At 47.6% G+C, this 7500-nt stretch overlaps 2 long non-coding RNA genes across 2 annotated transcripts; one reads left to right on the forward strand and one right to left on the reverse strand.

Annotated features, from left to right (window-relative positions):
- Positions 1 to 2248: 2248 nt before the first annotated feature.
- Positions 2249 to 3779, forward strand: LOC145391372 (uncharacterized). Its single transcript, XR_013895839.1, has 2 exons — positions 2249 to 2296; positions 3338 to 3779. It is a non-coding gene; the product is annotated as an uncharacterized LOC145391372 (long non-coding RNA).
- A 1595-nt stretch (positions 3780 to 5374) lies between these two features.
- LOC145391382 (uncharacterized) lies at positions 5375 to 7098 on the reverse strand. The gene is made up of 2 exons (XR_013895840.1): positions 7068 to 7098; positions 5375 to 5654 (listed from the first exon to the last, which is right to left on the reverse strand). It is a non-coding gene; the product is annotated as an uncharacterized LOC145391382 (long non-coding RNA).
- Between the last annotated feature and the right edge of the window lie 402 nt (positions 7099 to 7500).

Here is a 7500-nt window from a genome sequence, read left to right on the forward strand (position 1 = left end):
GTGACAGATTTGCTGGTGAGATTCCAGGAGCAGTGGTTTTTGTCCGTGATGATGATGATGATGATGATGAACGTGACAGGGGCAATGAGGAAACTAGAGAGGTGAGGGGGGGGGTAACGGTGTGTGTGTGTGTGTGTGTGTGTGTGTGTGTGTGAGAATGGAATAGCTGACATATTTGTGGATAGCATCTCTCTCTCTCTCTCTCTCTCTCTCTCTCTCTCTCTCTCTCTCTCTCTCTCTCTCTCTCTCTCTCTCTCTCTCTCTCTCTCTCTCTCTCTCTCTCTCTCTCTCCCTAATCTGACAGCCGTTCACCAGCCTGCCTCATCCTGTCACTCCATATCTGCGCTGCCACTAGCATTAACATACTTGTTTGTCGAGTCAACCTTCATAACTCCTTACACCTCGCCGTGGGACGGGCCCTGGTTCGATCCTAGTGATTCGCTGTCTACCACAAAGGGGGGCGCCGGATCCCTACACGGTGTATGCTCTGTATTGTACCTGTAGGACGGCCCCACAGAAACAGTAACTTACCTGTGGTCGACGGGTCTGCTCGGCCAGGTAGATCCGGATAAACTTGTCTCTTAGCTAATCAGTGACGGGCGTAGGCTGTCCTGACCATCCTCTTTTACTGATGTTTTATTTACTCTCATATTTTCCCTTTAAGTGCCTATCTCTAACTCTTTTCTGCTCAGTTGATGGCCAAGTGTAGTCAGATTTGGAGCTGATTTGACTAGTAACCAAGGAGATCCAGTCCTACCTCATAACTAGGCTCATGCAACCGCGACTTCCTACTAAAGATGTGTGAGTGGATGGAGAGACTAACTAGGAGAGTGTATGTGAGAGAGGTGGAAGGGGAGAGGAGGAGGGAGACCAAGGATGAGATGGAGGGATGGAGTAGAGAGGCATATGAGGGATGGGGGTGTGAGTGGAAGAGGACAGGGTGACATGGAGACGATTTGTTTGTGGCCGACCCTTTACGAAATTAAGGTGTTTGACTACAGATAGATAGATAGATAGACGGGTAGCTAGGTAGGTAGATAGATAAATGGAGAGACAGATAGACAGACGGATGGATAGATAGATAGACACAGATAGAATGACAGATAGGTAGGTAAGTAGGCAGGTAGGTAGTAGGTAGATAGATAGATAGACAGTAGATAGGTAGGTAGGTAGGTAGGTAGGTAGGTAAGAAGGTAGGTTGATAGTCAGGCAGGCAGGTAGGTAGGTAGGTAGGCAGCAAGTATATAGATAGACAGATAGATAAGCAGGTAGGTAGGTAGGTAGACACACAGGCAGGTAGGTAGGTGGGTGGGTAGGTAGCAGGTAAATAGATAGATAGACAGGTAGACAGGTAAGTAGGTAGGTAGGTAGTCAGGCATGTAGGTAGGTGGGTGGGTAGGTAGATAGATAGATAAACAGACAGACAGACAGATAGATAGATAGATAGTGACGCATTTCCCCCAGGTAAACCCCACTTCCCTTCATTAGCCACAGGTGGGAGAGGTCGAGGGACGAATATCCTTTCGATGTTGATTTTGTTTGTGTCGTGGTTCCTCTCTCTCTCTCTCTCTCTCTCTCTCTCTCTCTCTCTCTCTCTCTCTCTCTCTCTCTCTCTCTCCCCCTCTCCCTCTTTCTTTCTCTATCTATCTATCTGTCTATCTATCGAGAAAGACAGAGATACCGGTAATGAGAATGAATGCGAGGATGTAAGAGGGCAGTCACGCACAGAGGGAAAAAATGAGAGACTGACTGGGAGAGGAAAGGTGATCAGGGAGGTGTTAACAGTTACCTGGAGTTCCTTTTTAAGCTGATTTTTCCCATCAATTTTCCTCCCTCGTGTGTGTGTGTGTGTGTGTGTGTGTGTGTGTGTGTGCGCGCGTGTGTGTGTGTGTGTGTGTGTGTGTGTGTGTGTGTGGAAATTTGCCACAAAGTAGTATGACCTCACCTAATAATAATAATAATAATAATAATAATAATAATAATAATAATAATAACAATAATAATAATAATAATAATAATAATAATAATAATAATAAAAGTCCCACAGGCAGAAGCGTATAATAATTTTGCTTTTTTTCGCGAAGTTGCTACGGGGCTTTCCATTTCCCAGAGTCGTGCCTGAAATACCCTGATCATACGCCAAAAAAATAGTGACCTTGCCCTCACATTGATGGTTGTGGCCGGGCGCGGGTGTGGATCTATATAATAAGCCAGTCAAGCCTCTCCCATCACCACTCCTGGCTTTCCCCCTCACCTGCACGCACCTGAGGACACCTGACTCTCGCCTGGGATAATGGTAGGTACAGGTAGACGTAACGACCACTGAGCTACAATACACCACACCACACCACACCACACCACACCACACTACATTTCACTGCACTACACCACATCCACACCACACCACACCACACTACACCACTCTGCCTGTCCAGAATGTAACACAGCACCCCATACTATTGAGCACATCATTGAAGACTGCGTTGCACACAGTCACCTACGCCAACAACACAACATACACTCTTGATGAGCTCTGTGGGAAAGCCCGGTCTCGGCCATGGCCTTCCTAAGGGACTCGGGGCTGTTCGGCCAGATTGCCTTGGGAACAACAACTACAACTACTACTACACCACTCTACACTACACAACACCACACTGCACCTTACCACACCACACCATACCACACCACACTACATTCCACTGGCCAAGCATCACCACTGCTACTTATCCTTCCCTTCAGTACACACATAAACTTTCATACACTCTTCACACACACTTACAGTATGCACTCTCTTATGTTCCTATCTTCTTGCAACGGGAAGTGATGCAGATGTTGCTGTGTTCTTGTGCAACTAATCTTACTTTTTGTTACAATAGAAAGCATTGTGTGTGTTGATGTTGACTGTTGTGGTAGTAAGTTCCTCTGTTCTTCTCATAACAAACAGTAATTAAGGTGTTTTAATAGCTATACATTCATTTACCAAGAGAAAGCACTCAGTCTGTGTGTGTGTGTTTTTGCTGTGCTTCCGTTGACGATAGTAAAGAGAGATGCAGTGAATTTGTCTTCTTTTTGCAGGTGTGAGTGTGTGTGTGTGTGTGTGTGTGTGTGTGTGTGTGTGTGTGTGTGTGTGTGTGTGTGTGTGTGTGTGTGTGTGTGTGTGTGTGTGTGTGTGTGTGTGTGTGTGTGCCGTGGTGTCGTTGGTGCTAATAAACAGGCTGTTGGGTGCGCCATATAGGTGGGGTCATCCCTGTGTCACGTACAGGTTTAATAAACACTGTATAGCCGGAGTCTCGTGTTGTCGATAGGCGCTGCTATAATTCTTCTTGTGCCCCCACAGAAGGCGCTGCGTGTGTGCCTGCTTGCCGTTGCCCTGGTGGCCTTGCTGGTGGTAAACAGCGTGTCGGGGGAGCCTTATAGCTGGGGTCGGCGCTTCGTCACCTACAGGCGGCCCAACGTGTACCTCCAGGGCAGGTTCCGGCCTCACCGGGGCGGCGGCCGCTTCTTCCACAGCAACGAGTTTAACAGCTTCGAGCACTTCTATGGCTGAGCAAGAACCCAGGGTGATGCTGTGGCTGGCTGTGTTGTTAGATAATAAACTATAACCATTTCCTCGGTAATATTACGTCGCATCTTCCTGTCATTATAGAAACACATATAATTAAGCCACGTCCACAGCAATGATTTAGGCGGTGTTAACAGCTTCCAGCACTTCTATGGCTGACCAACAACCCAGGGTCATGCTGTGGCTGGCTGTGTTGTTAGATAATAAACTGTAACCTCTTCCTTGGTAATATTACTTCCAACCTCCCATATGCATCTTCTTGCCATAAAAGCCACATCGATATTTAGGCTACGTAAGAAACAAATCGCTTGCATATCACCCTCTCCTTCGCTATATGGCTGCCCTTTCTCCAGGTCATATCCTCATTTCTCAGACACCTCTCCACTCTATCCCTCCACCTCCCCCTCGGTCTACCTCTCTCCCATTCTCCCTCCGCCTCACTCACTTCCTGTAATATGTGCAGCTAATCTCTCTCTCTCTCTCTCTCTCTCTCTCTCTCTCTCTCTCTCTCTCTCTCTCTCTCTCTCTCTCTCTCTCTCTCTTACACATATGAATTAGAGTTTGGCTGGGGGTATGGCAGCTGTGTGTGTGTGTGTGTGTGTGTGTGTGTGTGTCTGTGTGTCTGTGTAAATAATAACAATTGGTTTTACGCCAGGTATCCCTGAAGGGCTAAGGCGTTGGCCCTGGGTAGGGGACTTTTGGACTGGAGCGTGTAGCATTTTATGACCGGATGCCCTTCCTGATGTCTACCAATGACCCTTGGGTGGATTCAATCCTCCGACCCTCCGGTCAGAGCGGAGCGCTCTAACCCACTGAGCCACGGCTGCTAGGGGATGAACATTACAACTCAGTTTGATCTGATTTAGAATTAACTTGGTGGATGGGTTGAGGGTCAGGCAAGGATGAAGTAAATTATCTCAGCAAAGGAAGGTACAGATTATGCATTCACCTTTGTCTTTCTGTTTGTGTCCAAGGTATCTCAAAAAATTGTCCCAGAATTTCGGTGAATTCTGGTGGACAGGTGGGCAATGGGACAAGGAAGAGTTGATTAGATTTAGAGGTGGACCCGGAAAAGGAAATTTTATATATGCCTTTGGAGATGACGGAGGTATGCACTCTCCAAAATTGTGCAACAGGACAGAGTAGGGCCGTAGATTAACTACATGAGACCAGGAAGATGTTCGTTTAGTAAGAAAGGGGAATTACAGTGATAAATCATAAACTGTATTGGCTTCGGAGGAGGTATGCATTCTGTGAGACTTTTATAGTTGAGGAGATACAACAATTTCGGCCCAGCTTCAGATCCCCTCACCTGGTATAGCTTCTCAAGGTGTAGCACTTTTTCACCTGTTCTTTAGCCGTACTCCCCGAAACTGTTCAGTCCTCCACCAAACTCATGGATGTGGAAGTCTGTCTATCTATTACCAGACTCCTTAATCCCGTATGGGTCGGCCACAAACAAATCGCCTCCATGTCGCCCTGTCCCCTGCCATTTCACTGCCCTGCTCCCAACTCCTGCCCCCTTCTCTCATATACCACTCCACTCCATCCCTCGATCTCAACCCAGGCCTCCCCCTTCATCTATCTGTCAATTTTATGGCAGGGAGAGGCATATGGAAGGTTGGAATAAATATTACTGAGAAGTGATTACAGTTTATTATCTTAGTCAGTCAACCACAGCCTGACCCTGTGTTGTTGGTCAGCCATAGAAGTGCTCGAAGCTGTTAACACCGCCTAAATCATAGCTGTGGACGTGGCTTAATTATCTGTGTTTCTATAATGACAGGAAGAGGCGACGTAATATTATCGAGAAAGTGGTTATAGTTTATTATCTAACAACACAGCCAGCCACAGCATCACCCTGGGTTGTTGCTCAGCCGTAGAAGTGCTCGAAGCTGTTAAATCCGCCAAACTCGTTGCTGTGGAAGAAGCGGCCGCCGCCGTGGTGAGGCCTGAACCTGCCCTGGAGGTACACGTTGGGCCTCCTGTAGGTGACGAAGCGCCGACCCCAGCCATAAGGCTCCCCCGACACGCTGTTTACCACCAGCAAGGCCACCAGGGCAACGGCAAGCAGGCACACACGCAGCGCCTTCTGTGGGGGCACAAGAAGAATTATAGCAGCTCCTATCGACCACACGAGACTCCGGCTATACAGTGTTTATTAAACCTGTAAGTGACACAGGGATGACCCCACCTATATGGCGCACCCAACAGCCTGTTTATTAGCACCAACGACACCACGGCACACACACACACACACACACACACACACACACACACACACACACACACACACACACACACACACACACACACACACACACACACACACACACACACGGACTGCTCTCTGTTATTGCAAGGAGATAAGATTATAAAAACAGCTTCATTATTTTCTGTGGTAAGATGAACGTAAAGAAAAAACTATGAACAGCTCCAGTTGAATATGAATTAGCTATACTACTTTGTTTTGTTTTTTTCCCATCTACGTCTACCTCTGAAGCATCATGTCAAGATCATGTGTGGGCAGAGAAACATACCAAGCCTCTCTCAGATTAAAAATATTAGCCGGTAGAAAGAGACGTGGAAGAAGTGACGTATTACTGAGAAACACACACAGCCTCCCTAAGCATGGACATATTAGCCAGCAGAGGGAGGAGTCTAGCAAAATTTATCCTTGACTGAAAATTGGAATGGGGACGACATGCTTGTGAAAATAAGCTTAGTGTGCTGTGGGAGAGTTTTAATACCAGCTTACCAATGTCCCTGAGGATTTTGGTGTGGTGGGGTGGGGTGGAGTGCTTGTGTGGTGCGATGTAGGGTGGTGTTGTGGTGTGGTGTGGGGTCGAGCGCTTGTGTGGTGTGGTGTGAAAGACTTTTAATACCAGCTCGCCAATGTCCCTGAGGATTTTAGTGGAGTGGGGTGTGGTGGAGTGCCTGTGTGGTGTGATGTAGGGTGGTGTTGTGGTGTGGTGTGGAGTCGAGCGCTTGTGTGGTGTGGTGTGGTGTGGTGTGATGCAAGAACCTGTCACACCAGCATACCAGCGTTTCTATGCACTGTGGTGGAAACATGGTATAACATAGTGTTACGTGAGAAATTGTGGCGTTACCTTACCAATCATATTGTCTAGAAGGTGTGCATGGTTTTGTCAGTGTCCAAAGGGGTAGAAAAGGCAGTAGTGATGGTCGAGGAGTGTAGTGTAGTGGTGGTGTAGCGAAGTGTAGCAGTGGATTGGGATGTGGTGTATTAAGCTGTAGGTGTGTACTGAAAGGCAGGGAAGTCAGCAGTGGTAGTTTCTAAGGGCTGCTGAGTTACATAGCATTCAGCAAGTGTGGTGTAGTTTAGCATAAGGAACCAGAGACCTAACTAATCGTGGTACCTAATGGTTGTATGGTTCTTTAGGCGTTTGCAGAATGGTAGGAGAGGAAGGAATGGTAGGGTTGAGGTTGGTTTGGTGGGTTATAGGACAGCTCGTGTGGTTGATACTTACTAATCCTTACTTACCATTGTGCCAGTGAGGGTATGTGTCCTTAGGAGCGTGTGGAAGGGAAGGGAAGGAAGCAGTGTCGTTGGGAGAGGCTTGGCGGGTATATATAGCATCCAGCACTCCCGCCACCATCGCACTGGGGCACAAGGCCGCTTTTTTCTGTGTGGCACATCAGGATATTTCAAACATGACTTGAGACAAATTAAAAGACCCGCTGGATATGCCTGAGAGACAAACAAATTATACCCTTCATACTATCTATCTATTGTCAGACGCCTTAATCCCGTAAGGGGTGGCCACAGACAAATCTCCTCCATGTCGCCCTGTCCCCAGCCATTTCATTGCCCTGCTCCCAGCTCACATCCCCCTCTCTCATATACCTCTCCACCCCATCCCTCCATCTCACCCTTGGCCTCCCCGTCCAGGGTAATCGGAAATGAGAACCCAGTG

The sequence above is a fragment of the Coenobita brevimanus genome, chromosome 2 (genome assembly GCF_032717465.1).
Source record: "Coenobita brevimanus isolate Jiangsu-jjx chromosome 2, ASM3271746v2, whole genome shotgun sequence".
In the NCBI taxonomy this organism is placed as follows: Eukaryota; Metazoa; Arthropoda; class Malacostraca; order Decapoda; family Coenobitidae; genus Coenobita; species Coenobita brevimanus.